Source organism: Bos indicus x Bos taurus, chromosome 24, assembly GCF_003369695.1.
Source record: "Bos indicus x Bos taurus breed Angus x Brahman F1 hybrid chromosome 24, Bos_hybrid_MaternalHap_v2.0, whole genome shotgun sequence".
NCBI classification, from domain to species: domain Eukaryota; kingdom Metazoa; phylum Chordata; class Mammalia; order Artiodactyla; family Bovidae; genus Bos; species Bos indicus x Bos taurus.
The window spans coordinates 45,577,499-45,592,676 of record NC_040099.1 but is presented as its reverse complement, the minus strand read 5'-3'; the positions used below and the strand labels follow the sequence as shown (position 1 = coordinate 45,592,676).

General features: G+C 44.7%; 1 protein-coding gene across 3 annotated transcripts in view; it reads right to left on the bottom strand.

Annotated features, from left to right (window-relative positions):
• SLC14A1 (solute carrier family 14 member 1 (Kidd blood group)) overlaps window positions 1–15,178 on the bottom strand; it is a 56,468-nt gene that overhangs the window by 33,150 nt on the left and 8,140 nt on the right. The window contains exon 2 of one of the 3 annotated variants that reach the window (XM_027525977.1): window positions 8,785–9,015. The exons of the other annotated variants lie outside the window; for them this stretch is intronic. The gene's annotated coding sequence lies outside the window, so the exon portion shown is untranslated. The remainder of the gene's footprint in view (window positions 1–8,784; window positions 9,016–15,178) is intronic. 3 annotated transcript variants of the gene reach the window in all.

The following is a 15,178-nucleotide window of genomic DNA, read 5'->3' as shown; positions in this document are numbered from 1 at the left end:
TCCATCCCTTTTCAGTTGCCTCACTTACTCAAAGAGGAATTGGACTAGCTCAGTGATTCTCAGTCTTGTCTGCACATTGGAGTTACCCGAGGGGCTTCTAAAAAGTGGTGACAGTGGCTAGAGAGTCTGATCTCATTGGTGTGGGGTGGGGGAGTTTTAAAAGTCCTCCTGATGATTCTAACATGAAGGCAAGGTTGGGAACCACTGAACTGAATCCAATCCTAATTCCTTACCCACCAAAACAAGGAAACATGTCATTGTAGCATTAGATGGGTTTTGGAATTTGACAGACCAGGTGCAAATTGCAGCCAGCTATAACACCCGGGGGAAAATTACTTCACCTTTCCAAGCCTTAATTCCATTATGAAATTAATGGAGATTACTAATACCTACATTGCCAAACAAATAGATTAAACAAGATCATGGAACACAATAGGCATTCAACCAGAGGTAACCTTTATTATTTCCCTCTAAAATAGCTCCTACCTCTGATTTTCTTATTGTTGCCGATGGTGCCATCAGTATTCCAGTTCTCAGGGTGAGTAATAGAGGGTTGATCTGACTGCACTCTCTCATGAAGGAGAGGGGAAGGCTTACTTTTATTCACTCTGGTTAAGGTTCTCCAGTCTTCAAAGTGTGATTCCTTGGGAACTTGTTAAGAATCAAGGAATCTCAGCCTCACTCAGAACTTCAGAATCGGAGTCTGCATTTTAACCAGATTCCCAAGGATCTGCATGCACTGTACAGTTTGGGAAGCTCCACTCTCAAGCCTCCCTGTCCTTAGAACTGAGTGAAAAGGGAGGGACTCAAGCTTCCGGAGTGGAGACAGTTTACAGAGTCCAAGGTCTCGTTGGCGATGCCACGGTGAGCCCAGATGAGTCAGGGTTGCATTCCAGCTAGTGGCGGGGAGCACGCTGTCACACGCTGGGCCACGCCGGTAGAAGGCAGGGCTCGAGGCGAAGCCTATTCATCCCATTAGACTCCATCAAGCCACTCCATCAGGTCCCACCCTCTGCTGGGGCTGGTTGCTTCACATGGGCTCGGTGAGTGCCTCACCCCCCAGTCACCATGACAGATTATCACAGGTCATGCAAGGGTGACGCCTACATGCATAGGGACCGGCCTCCACTGGCTCCTACGTCCAGCCGGGGACCTCTGCCCCCTGCCCACTCACAGGACTGATACGCCTGTGGGTATCAGCTATGACACTCTGGGGAAAGGACTATAATGCCCCCGGGTCTCGGGGATCTGCCCTAGCATTTTCCTTGGTGGCCACCATTTCTCCACCCTCCATCTTGGATTTCTTGGCCTTTTATACTAAGGCCCCTGCAGTGATTTCCCTCATCCCACTCGGGTCTGCAACTCCTTTGGCCCGAAGGCAAGAGCCCTGTGTGGAATCATATTTTCTTACGCTCCCACAGTAGGCATGTTAACTACCCCTTTCACAGCACGCTTGTCATCCCCGTGAAGGCTCACGGTCTGAGGGAAGGTGCCTTTCAGGCCAAGGCTAGAGCCACTGGATACATCTCCCAGAGGGTTTCTCTCTTCTCTTACAGTGTTGACTGTTTGAAATTACATGGTTTTGTGAGTATTTGCTTCATTGAGTTTGCCCACTGGAGTGCAATCTTCCTGGGCAGAGTTGAGCTGGTCTTGTTCACGCTGTGGTTCCAGTTCTGGGCTCGGAGCCTGGCTCACAGAGATCCTCACAAGCTATTTGTTGAGTGTGTAGACGAATGAGTCGGTGAACGATCTGGGACTCTGGGGCCTTCCAGGGCCAAGGCGAGCTCTTGCACAGCGCTGTACTGAGATGGGTGTGTGTGTCTTTGGTGTGGCAGAGGAGTCGGGGTAGACCTGCCCCAGTTACGTCCTCAGAGCTGGGTGCAGCACCGTGCCTGGGACACGTAGCTCACGTGGCAGAGCCCCTGACATCTGGACACACGCAGGCAGCCCTTGCTCATGGGCTCCTGTCACAAACCCATCAATCTAAGGCACCCGAACCCAGCACTCCAGCTTGCAGGTCAACCTCTGTGACTAGGGGCTTTGCTTTTCCTCTAAGACTTTCCTGAAATGGGAGAGGACGAGTTCCCACTCCAGCTGTGTAGGCTGGCCAGCTCTTGGAGCACCTGAGTCATCCTGACTGTGGGTAAACAGGCAGGAAGCTGTGTCTTCAGGGCCTCCTTGGTGGAGATCAGTATGGACGAGATAGGACAGTCCCAACTCCAGCTGCCAAAACCTGGTTCAATCCAAACCCAGGAAGGCTGGGCTCTCCAAAGGCTGGATGTGGGGTACGGCTGGCTCCTCCTCTCTCTGCACCCCAGGTCATAGGCTGTAAATTCATGATGTCTTGGCCAATTCACTTCCTTCCAGCTGTCCTGGACTCAGCATCTTCTCTCAGGCTATAGGCCATGCTCTGAGCCTCCCCACTCCAACCAAGCTGGAGTGCTGGGTGCAGGTGCCTTAGATTGATGGGTTTGTGGCAGGAGCCCATGAGCAAGGGTTGCCTGCATGTGCCCAGATGTCAGGGGCTCTGCCATGCGAGCTACGTTCCCATCATACTACTGATCAAAGAGTCCCTAGGACTCTCAGGCATGGTGTGAAGTGTGGTTCTCACATCCTGCTGCAGCAATAAGACACAAGGGAACATCAGTGTCAGGGTCAAGGCTGTGTCTGATCACTGGTCATGCCATGGGTGGAATGGCATTTTCCTTAGCAAGAAAGGATTTGTAATATCATTGGCCTACGGGGGAGCCTATCATGCGATCTTCCAGGGAGGGTCAGAATACCTGTCAAGTTTAACCAAGAACTGGCAGGTTTTAAGGCCCTCTAACATGATGTGTGTTTTCTGGGTAGCTCAAATGGTAAAGAATTTGTCTGCAATGCAGGAGACCTGGGTTTGATCCCTGGGTCAGGAGGATCCCCTGGAGAAGGGCATGGCAACCCACTCCAGTATTCTTGCCTGGAGAATTCCATGGACAGAAGTGCCTGGAGGGCCTAACAGTCTATGGAGTTGCAAAGAGTTGGACACGACTGAGTGAGTAACACTAACATGATGTGAGATGCTGTGCAATTAAGTGCTAAACTGAGTGGACACAATTTAGGGCTAAAAGAATTTGGGTAATACCAGTGGTGTCTGGAGTAGGCAGAGGGAGTTTTACTGAAGGTATGGGCCTCCTGAGGCCCTTCACAAGTTTGAGCGGCATTAGTGAAGGCTGGAAAAGAGGGAATGGCCTTTTAGGAAGACACTTGAGTGTCAGTCAACAGAGGCTCAGTCTGCTTGTGGGCTGTGAGTAGCCTCGCGATTGCACTGGAGGGTGTGTGCTGTGAATCACAGGCCATGAGTCCACCCCACTCGGCTCCACAGAGAAAGCGGCGCTCCTTCATGTTTGTATCAGGCATCTATATTGACAGGCACTCTGACATTGGCTTCTTTGTGATACAATACTTGGCAATGGGTCCCTACCGAAGGACCCAGCATCAAAGAAAGCAGAGGTAAGATAATACTACATTATGAAAGAAAAGATAGAATTATGAACCTATTAACCATATAAAACAGCAAAATTATGCTCAAAGCTTTAAATATGGGCAGTATTAGAGTGTATTGGGGTCCCATGTGTAAAGTATACACTCAAGTAATAAATGTAGCAAACTGTAAGCAAACATTAAGCACTCAGTTTTATTTGCTTTCTTAAAATTTGGGAGGAGTAAGCCAAATTTGCCTGCTATTTCCCTTGCATGTATTTCTATGCTTCTCTGTAATGAAACTTTCTACCGGTCAAAACCTCTTTAAACATGGCAGATGTTTGAGAACAGTAGCTGATGAGAACATTTCTCTCACTGAGAAGCAGTTTTAAAATCAAAGCCAACTTGCAATTTCTTTTTGTTATTCCCTCTCCTCTCCACCCAGTTAATTTCCAAAGCTCTGCTGGCTTTCAGATCAAATAAAAGTTACCAGCAAATAAGAAGTGATACTTGTCACTTTAAGAAAGTTGTGACAAGTCACTAGGACTTTTGCCTTAAGTTCTTTTTCTTAAGTTTCTTGGGGATTCTTTGGAAACAAGGGCGTTGGGCAGTCTCTCGAAGTCTCTGCCAGCAGTAACTCTCCAGCTTGGGGGTTTGTTGTAGAAATGCTAACAGAGAAGACAGATTTCCTGCCACACAAGCTAAGGACGGAGGCATTGGAGAATGACGTGAGGGAGGAAGCACCGTGGCCTAAGGGAAAGATGAGGTTTGCTTGGTCATTGGCGAGGTCTGCAGGGTGTAAATAACCAGATAAATAATAAACAGGTAAGCTCCAAAGTAATTGGAGATCAGGAGCGACTGTACTTTCGTGGACCACAAGGTGCGATGATGAGACAGACTTGTAGGGAGACTGTGCAGGTACGGGTCCTGGGAAGGCTCTGCACAAGTTCATGGTGCCTGCCGCAGAACAGCATCAAAGGAGAAAGGCCACAAATGTGAGATAATTGGGGAAGAAGAAGAGATAAGCTCGGGGTGAAGGATGGATGAATCAAAAGTGACATTAAGCGTTAGAGAGCGGAGGAGCCAGAACTCATGATGCGGGTGGGCGACGCACATGGATACTTCCTGGCAGCATCTACAGGAGTGGATAACTGCCTACTGAAAGTGTGTGTCCAAAAATCCCTCCTTAGGAATGTGCACAAAAGAAACGTGTGCACACGGCCACACTGAGGGACCAGTGCCACAGAGTTCAACGCAACTCTACTCCTAACAGCCGAAAAACGGGCAACAAGTCAATTGCCCATTGCCGGCAGAGTAGCTAATGATTCCTTTGCAGAGAAAGTGAGGGGATGACCTACAACTTCACGCAGAGCTATGAATGCATCTCGTAATGTTGAACAAAAAGCAGCCAGGCACAGAACAGTACAGACTGTGTGATCCCACTTATGCGAAGTTCAAAATAGGCTAAAACTGAGAGAAGTCAGGGTACCAGTCACCACAGGAGGGGGGATCAGGGGGACTTCTGAAATGCTCAATCTGCTGGCTACCTGGGTGTGTTAGTTTGTGAAAAGTACATATCGTATATTTACCATATGTACCCTTTAATGTCTATCATCGCACTTTAATAAAAGTTTAATGACAGTGTAAAGTAAAAGCAGTTGAAGACCTATGACACTGAGTTTGAGATGTCTGGACAGGCAGCTGGAAATCCTCAGGATGCATTTGGAGATGCGGGACTCTGGTCTGCACAAGAATCCAGATCTGGAGACATTTAATTTTGGGGCGCGGGCGGGGGCTGTTTAATCTGAAGAGACAGGAAGAGGGAGCAGTTAGAGCAGCAGTAGGTGCTGTTAGAAGGCTGAAGGCAGATGAGAAAGGAGCAGAGCCATTTATCAGAAGCCTATTCAGCACTTTCCTCCACTGGGACCCCCTGCTTCATTCTGTGAGCCTTGATTTCTGTCCTTTGGGCCTTATATTTTTGTGGGGTGGAGGAAAGGTGTTCCTTTATCCCTTTCGGTGGCATCATATTCCCCGAAAAGCTGAAGAAACAGGGGGCTGGCGAGGTGAACGGTCCAGGCTGGCGAGAGTGGCCTGAGGCACCAGCCCAGCCGTCCGCTTGAAGGCATGTGATGCCGTTGACCATGCAGCTGCCAACCAGGCAGGCGGGCCCCTGGGCAGGAGGGCAGGCCCCACGGAAGGGCCTTGAAGGTCAACCAGAGGGGGTGGGGTGATGCACCACCTGGCTGTCCTGCTTGGTATACAGGGGCCTCTCGAGATACGGGAGGAATGTGCTGGAATCCGTGCACACACACACAGCGGCGACACAGGCTTGTTGTCACACCGCCTCGTGTGGGCTGCTAGGCTGGTGCTTTCTCTGTAAGCACGGCAGGTCAGGAGGTCAGGGTGCTATCGCAAACACCTGTGTGATGCTGGCGGCCAAGGTGATATGGCCATAACAGAGCCAGTACATTTCCTCTGATGGAAAATACCAGGGCAGCAGGGACTACCAAACATAGCCACATAAAACATGGAGGCGTCTGCAGCAATGCAGAAGGAAAATACTTATCAAGATACCTCTGTCTCTCACACATGTCCCACTGTCCCCACCATGAACTCTTAACCATTACACACGGAGTGGGCAGGAGTGGCAGAGTAGCTGTTTGGGCTGAGCGGGAGACGTCCTGCATGGAAGCCCCTCTGCTCGTTTTCAGGACGCTCCCTCTGTCGTGGGCTGCTACGCCTCCTCCATCACCGACTGACATTCCTCCTCAGCGGGATGTTGGACGGGTGTGTCAGCCCCCAGGGTAGAAGTGTCCCAGGACCAGTGGTTCTCATTTCCACTCCAGAGCCTTTGTTATGTTATTTCCCCCTAGAAAGATGCCCTTGAGAGTCCGAGGGATGGGGTTTCCGATTCTGGGCTTCTGAGCATGATAATGTGAAGATGTGGGGCAAGTTCTGGGTGCTCTCCTCAGTCTTCTCATCTGTAAGATGGGAACGGCGCCCCAGCGGCGTTGCCCCAGGAGCATGGAGACCCTGGCAGACAGACAGCACACTGTAGTTGTTCTCCATCTCACTTCCATTAACCTCTGCCTGGAATGTCCTGATCGTCAACAGGACCTTGTTTTCCAAGTGGTTTCACTAATTAGATGGTGTATCTGCCTCGCCTGATCCTGGCTCAGCTCCCAGGCTTGGGAGCACCCACTGTGTGGCCCAAGTTAGCTGAGGGCTGGAGTGTTGTTCTGGAAAGGAACACGGTGTCTCCACATCCTCTGAGTGAAGTCACTTCTGTAATTTCTAAAATGTCTTTGAAAAGCTAGCGACTACCTGCACATTTGAATTTGACAGCTCACTTAAAAAATTGCACGTTTCCATAGTTAATAATGTTTTGAAAATACAACTGTCGGAGGGCTTCTGGATGCTAGAGTGGTATTGTTTCTTGACCAGGTATTAGTTACATGAAGTGTGTTCATTTACTAGAAACTTATTTATGAAGTGTTCACTCTTTGGCTACAGGTTTTCTGAGCCCGGTCATTTGAATTCATAGTAGGCACTGAGGACTGTTATGGAGTGACTGCTGGCTCAGCCTGAGGGTCAGAGGTCTTGGACCAGAGTCTAAAGAGGACCTTGAAGAGGTCACTTTAAGGCTACCTCTGGTAGGCAAGGAGACCCCATCAGCTTGTTACCAGCCAGATCAAAAATGTTAGAGCCGAGGTGTGCACAAAGGATGGACACTAACTTTGCCTTGAGGGTCAGGAAATTCCTCGTAAAAAAAATGCCAGTGACATTTGAACTGGGTATTGAAGACTGAAGAGGGGTGTATCTGGTGGGAAGAAAGAGACGGCAAGAATAGTATGTACAAAGACAGTAAAATTAAGGGCAAAACTGGGTCTGAGGCTCAGAAAATATTCTAATGCGGAAGAGCTTAGTGTGTTAATGTGTGTGTGATTAACGGGAAGCGAGGCTAAAGAAGTAACCAGCGGTTGGATCATGAAGCACTTTGTCGAGCTCGGGAGTTGGGATTTATCCTTCAGGTGGTAGGCTCTCTGAAGGCTGCTAAGTAGGAGAGCCCACCGCGGCTTCTCCAGCACTACCCTCTCTATCACCAGCCTCAGCAGCTCCACAACCACCAACCTCACCACCACCTCCACCTCCTCCACCACCACCCTTACCATAACCCCCATGTCCACTACTTCCTTCCCCACTAAGCATCTGCCTGCAATGCAGGAGACCTGGGTTCGATCCCTGGGTCGGGAAGATCCCCTGGAGAAGGAAATGGCAACCCACTCCAGTACTCTTGCCTGGAAAATTCCATGGATGGAGGTTCATGGGGTCGCAAAGAGTCAGACATGACTGAGCGACTTCACTTTCTTCTTTCCTTCCACCGCCACCTCCTTCACTAAAGTATCTACTGCAATAACTGCCTTCGCAGAGTGAATTATCACAATGATAATTATAGCACAATTAATTAGGGAACAACACTTAGATGTCACTTATATTTTACTACTTAACAAGGCCTGGGGAAGGACACAGAGAGAGTGTGGAGCCTGGAGCCGAGCCCCTTGGTTTTTAGGGAGGCTCCCCTTTGCTAACCTGCATTCTTCGGCTCACCATTGGTGTCATGAACTGTGCTTTATGCAAAATGATAAGATCCAGACCAAAAATTATCGAGGAGACAGAGAGGCATCTGAATATAGGCTTGCAAGACAGCCAAGAAGAAACAGATTTGCTTATAACTTGTTGATAATACAATTTTTAGAACTTGTGTTTTTCTTTTGCAATTCAAGGTTTCAGGATTTCAAGCAATGCAAATCACTGCCTATGGTAGAAAAACAATAGCCAGGAGCACTACCTTTACTGTCTCATTTAACTGTTAAAAGAACTACAGTAACAGGTTCATATGTTTCCTTGTTAATATGAGAAACTTGTGCTCAGAGGATTAGACAAGTTCCCCAGAGCTTCACAACTCATAAGAGGTTTTTAAAAAACAGCTCTTCGCTCTCATGTGATCTGACGTCCTTTTGGGAATCGGTGAGTTGGGGCACAGGCCTGAGATTGGGAGATTATACCCTGGGTGGAGAGTCTGTAGTGGAAAAGAATACTGAGGGGAGAGGACTCGCACGGCTTTCGGAGGTGCTCTGGTGCCCTCTGGTGGCAACACAAAGGTATCACGGACCAAGGAGTGCTTAGTGTGCCTGAGTTCAGTGATCACGTATGTACACAGGATGCACGCACATACACATGAAAAAGGGCACGAAGTGGGCAGTGGAAATGGGGACGGGAAAGAAAGAAGTACAGGAAGGGCGGAGTCATTCTGGTCCCACTTACCTCTCAAGGTCTGTCCCCCCTTCCCCCTCCTCACACTATTTTGCTTTCTCCCTTAATCCAAGGATGAGCCGCAGTTCTTAAGCTTTGGTGTTAACAGGAAATCAACAGAGAGCCTGTCAGCGCAGCATCTGAGCTCCAGCTTGAGGGTTTCTGATTGCTAGGTCTGAAAGGGCCCCAGCAATCTGCCCTTAAAAACCAGGTTATTCTGATGCAGGTGGTTCTTGGATCACACTTTCAAAAAAAAAAAAAAAAAAGTGCTATTTAATATTTACCTTAAAAAATGATGCTTCATTATAAACAAAAACTGTGCATCCTAAACCAGTTAGCAAAGTGATCCAGGGGAACTCACAGATTACTGACTTATTTCTGCTCTCATCTGGTTAAAGATGAAAACATGAAGTGAAAGTTGCTCAGTCGTGTCTGACTCTTTGCAACCCCATGGACTATACAGTCCATGGAATTCTCCAGACCAGAATACTGGAATGGGTAGCCATTCCCTTCTCCAGGGGATCTTCCCGACCCAGGAATTGAACCGGGATCTCCTGCACTGCAGGTGGATTCTTCACCAATGGAGCCACTAGGGAAGCCCAAGAATACTGGAGTGGGTAGCCTATCCTTCCTTCAGGGTATCTTCCTGACCCAGGAATTGAACCAGGGTCTCCTGCATTGCAGGTGGATTCTTTACCAGCTGAGCTACCAGGGAAGCCCTAAAGATGAAAAACAAACAACAAAACAAACAACCTCCAGCCATACTGGTGGCTTAATTCTCAAAGAGGAAAGTTAGAACATTTTAAGAGCATTCAAATGAGTAAATCTGTTAAAAGAGTGGATCCCAAACTTGAGTTTCTTGGAAGCATGCTTCTAGAGAAGTTGATATGTGCCCACATAAAAAGCCTTCACTGATAAAGTAAGAGATCCATCAGATATGCTGGTACTAAAGTCTTTGAGACTACAGTATGGAAAGATGCTTAATTTTATTCAGCTTAATATACCTAGAACTTGTTGGGTCATGTGACTTTTTTTCCTGTTTTTTTTTTTTTTTTGTAACATGTTTATTAAAGTTCTCAATAGACCAGCTTCGGAAATACTACCTTAGAATAATAAGAATGTAAATTAAAGATTTTTCTGGGTTCTGGAAAAAACTCCAATAAGTGGGAAAGAGTAGTCTTATATAAATGATGCTAACTAAATATTCATATGTAAAAGACTAAGAATTTTACCTCACACATATAAGAATTATATATAAGAATTATATATAATAATTATATATATATATATATATAAGAATTAACTCATATAAGAATTAACTCAAAATAGATAAGAGACCTAAATATAAGAGTTAAAACTGTTAAACTCTTAAAAGAAGTGTTTTCATGACCTTGGCTCAGGCAATGATTTCTTAGATATGACACCAAAAGCATAAGCAAGAAAAGAAAAAATAACTTGGACTCATGACAATTAAAAGCTTTTGGATTTCAAAGGACACCGTCAAGAAAGTGAAAGGACAGCTCATAGAATGGTAAAACATATTTGCAAGTTATATCTCTCATAAGGGACTTGTATTCATAATCTGTAAGGAACTCTTACAACTCAGTAATAAGACGACAACCTAATTTTAAAAATGGGCAAAAGATGTAAATAGATGTATCTCCAAAGAAGATAACACAAATGTCCATTAAGGACATGAAAAAATGCTCAACATCATTAATCATCAAGAAAATGCAAATCAAGACCACAATGGGATATCACTTCACACCCACTAGGAGAGCTATAATTAAAGACAGATAATATAACTGTGGAGAAGTGGGGGAAATTGGAACTCTAATACATCCCTGCTGGTAAAAATGTAAAATGGTGCAGCCATTTCAGAAAACAGTCTGACAGCCCCTCAAAAGATTAAACAAATAGTTACCATACACCTAAGTAATTCCCCTCCCATGTATGCGCTGAAATGAAATTAAATCACACAAAAATGTGTACATGAACATTTATAGTGGCATAATTCGTAACAGCCCAAAGTAGAAACAACACAAATACTCATTAACTGATGAATGGAGAAACAAAAAGTGGTATAAGAACACAATGGAATCTATTCAGCCATAAAAGAGAGGAAATACCAATTCCTGCTGGAGTGTGATGATCTGGAAAGCCTTATTTCTGCCAAGTAAAAGTCACATTTTCATATATGTGAAATGTCCAGAATATGCAAATCTATAGGGACAGAGAGCTGATTAATGTTGACCTAGGGCTTTGGAGAGGCTGGGGGAAAGTGGGGAATGACTGCCAACGAGTACAGAGTTTCTTTCGCAGGTGATGAAAATGTTCCAAAATTGATGATGGTGATGCTTTTTATACAATTCTGTGAATATTATATGCTTCAGTGGGTGAATTGGATGGTATGTAAATTGTATCTTAATAAAAGTGTTATAATAAATTTACAGGTTTTTTCTTCCATAGAGGCAGTGGAAAGTTCTTGAGAATTATGTATGAAAACAAATATTTATTTAACAATTAAGTGTTTAGTCTATCTTGACCACCTTTAACAAGACCTATTGCCTGCTCGAGCTAAAATGATAACAAGGACATAAAGTTTGAAAAATACACACTCCTAAGGGTAGTGGAGACAAGATGGTAGAGTAGAAGGAAGTGAGCTCACCTCTCATGAAAATACCAAAATCACAACTGCTTAAGAACCACAGACAAACAAAACAAAAAAACCCACTGGAATCTACCAAAAACCATACGCTACGTCCAAAGACAAAGAGGAGGCCACAATGAGATGGTAGGTGGGGTGCATTTGTAATAAAAGCAAATCCTGGGTGGGTGACACACAACAGGAAAATAATTATCTCACAGAGGTTCTCCCACAGGAGTGAAGGTTCTGAGCCCCACGTCAGGTTCCCCAGCTTGGGGGTCTGGCATTGAGAAGAGAAGGCCCTGCAGCATTTGGCTTTGAAGGCCAGTGGGGTTTGATCCTAGGAATTTCATCGGATTGGGGGAACAGAAATCCCACTCTTAGAGAGTATGCATAAGGTCTTGTGCATACCAGGAATCAGGGGGAAAATCAGTGACCTCATAGAAGCCTGGGCCAGCCCTACCTGCTGGTACTGGAGGGTCTTCTGTGGAGGTGGGGGTGGCTGTGGCTCAGTCTGGGGGCAAAGACACTGTTGGCAGTAGTTCTAGGAAGTACTCATTGGTATGGGCCCTCCTGGAGGCTGCCATTTTCTCACCAAGACCTGGCCCCATCCAGCAGCCTATATGCTCCAGTGTGGGATGCCTTAGGCCAAACAGCCAACAAGGCAGTCCCATCAGTCAGTATTCCTGACCCCACAGCTGTCCACTAAACACATCTCTTGACATGACCCTGCCCACCGGAGGGATAGGACCCAGATCCATCCACCAGTGTGAAGGACCAGTCCCTCTCACCAGGAAGCCTGGAAAACTCTCATAGACCAGACTCATCCACCAAGGATCAGACAGCAGAAGAAAAAGAATTACAATTGTAGCCCCCAGAACAGAAACTGCAATTACAGAAAGCTAGATAAAGGGAGATGGCAGAGGAATCTGTTCTAGAAGGAACAAGATAAAACCCCAGAAAAACAATTAAGTGAAGTGGAGATATGCAATTGATCTGAAAAAGAATTCAGAGAAATGAAAGTAAGGATGATCCAAGATTTCAGAAAAAGAATGGAGGCACAGATCAAAATGTTTAACTAGAGCTAGAAGCTGGAGCTAGAGCTAGAAGATCCATAGAACAAATAATCAGAGACAAGCAATGCAATAAGTCAAATGCAAAAATGCACTGCTGCTGCTGCTGCTAAGTCGCTTCACTAGTGTCCAACTCTGTGCAACCCCAGAGATGGCAGCCCACCAGGCTCCCCTGTCCCTAGGATTCTCCAGGCAGGAACACTGGAGTGGGTTGCCATTTCCTTCTCCAATGCATAAAAATGCACTAGAAGGAATCAATGGCAGAATAAATGAGGCAGAAGAATGAATAAGTGAGCTGAAACTGCAGTGGAACAGAATAAAGAATGAAAAGAAATGATAGTCTAAGAGACCTCTGTTGGTTATTAAATGATCAACATTTGCATTACAGAGGTCTCAGAAGGAGAAAAGAGAGAGAGAGGACCTCAGGGAATATTTGAAAAGGCAATAGCTGAAAACTTCCCTAACATGGGAAAGAAAACATTTACCCAGGTCCAGGAGGCAAAGAGAAACCCAGGCAGGATAAACTCAAGGAGGAACGTTCTGGGATACATAATAATCAAACTGACAAAAATTAAAGACATAGAGAAAATATTTTTAACAAGGGAATATCAATAAATAACATACAAGGGAACTCCCGTAAAGTTATCAGTTGATTTTTCAGCAGAAACTCGGCAGGCAGAAGTGAGGGGCACAATACATTTAAAGTGGTGAAAGACAAGAACCTACAACCAAGAACACACTGCCTACCACGTCTCTCATTCAGATTTGATGTAGAAATCAGAAGCTTTATAGACAAGCAAAAGCTGAGAGAATTCAGCACCAGCAGACCAGCTTTGCAACAAGTGCTAAAGGAACTTCTCTAGGCAGAAAGGAAAAGGCCACAACCAGAAACATGAAAATTATGAATGAAAAAGTCCACCAATAAAGGCAAACATACAATAAAGGGAGGGCTTCATCTACACGAATATGAAATCAGCACTCATGAGAAGAGGAGAGTACAATGCAGGATACTGCAAATGTATTTGAAATGAAAAGAACAGCAACTCCAAACAATCTTGTTTACATACAGACTGCTGTATCAAAACCTCATGGCAACCAAAAATGAAAAATATACAATAGATAACCATATACACACAAAGAAAAAGGGATCCAAACACAACACTAAAGTTAGTCATCAAATCACAGAGAAGAAAACAAAAGAAGAGTGGGAGCAAAAAGACCAGCAAAACACATCAAAACAATGAGCAGAATGGCAATAAGAACATACATATCAATAATTACTTTAAACATAAATCAAATGCTTCAACCAAAAGACATAGACTGATTGAATGGATACAAAAATAAGACGTGTATATATGTTGTCTGTAAGAGATCTACTTCAGATCTAGAGACACATACAGACTGAAAGTGAGGGGATAGAAGAAACTTATTCCATGCAAATAGAAAACAAAAAAAACTGGAGTAAAAATACTCATATCATATGAAATTAACTTTAAAATAAAGATTGTTACAAGAGACAAAGAAGGACACTACATAATGATCAAGGGATCAATCTAAGAGTAAGATATAGAATAGTAAATATATAGGCACCCAATATAGGCAAATAGTAACAGTCATAAAAGGAGAAATTGACAGTAATATAATAACAGTGGGGGAATTTAACACCCCACTTTCCTCAATGGACAGGTCAAACAGGGACAGAAAATCAGTTAGGAAACACAGGCCTTACATGACACATTGAGATCAATGGACCTAACTGATATTTATACAGAATCCCATCCCAAAGCAGCAGAATAAACATTTTTTTCAAATGCAGATGAAATCCTCTCCAGGATTGATCACATACTGGGCCACAAAGTGAGCCTCGGCAACTTTAAGAACACTGAAATCATATCAAGCATCCTTTCCAACTACAATGCTATGAGATTAGAAATCAACTATAAGAAAAAACTGTAAAAAACACAGACACACGGAAGCTAAACAATATGCTACTAAAAAGCCAGTGGGTCACTGAAGACATCAAAGAGAAAATAAAAAACCAAACGAAACTAGAGACAAAAGAAAACAAAAGCATGATGATGCAAAGCCTATGAGATGCAGCGAAAGCAGTGCTAAGAAGGAAGTTTATAGCAATGCAATCTTACATCAAGAAACAAGAAAGATCTCAAATAAACAATCTAAACTTACAGCGAAAGCAGCTAGAGAAAGAACAAAACCCAAAGTTAGTAGAAGGAAAGTAATAAAGATGAGACAGAAATAAACGAAATAGAGATGGAAAAAATTGAAAAGATAAATGAAAATAAAAACTGGTTCTTTGAACAGATGGGGCTTCCCAGGTGGCTCTGGACTAAAGAATCCACCTGCCAATGCAGGAGATGCCAGAGACACAGGTTTTATCCCTGGGTCAAGAAGATTCCCCACAGGAGGAAATGGCAGCCCACTTTAGTATTCTTGCCTGGAGAATCCCATGGACAGAGGAGTCTGGTGGGCTAAAAGTCCACAAAGAGTCAGACATGACTGAGTGAGCATGCACACACACTCTTTGTAAAGATAAACAAAGTAGGTAAAACTTTAGCCAAACTCATCAAGAAAAAAAGGGAGAGGGCTCACATTAATAGAATTAAAAATGAAAAAGGAGAAGTTATGATCGACGCCACAGAAATACAAAGGATTACCACAAGCAATT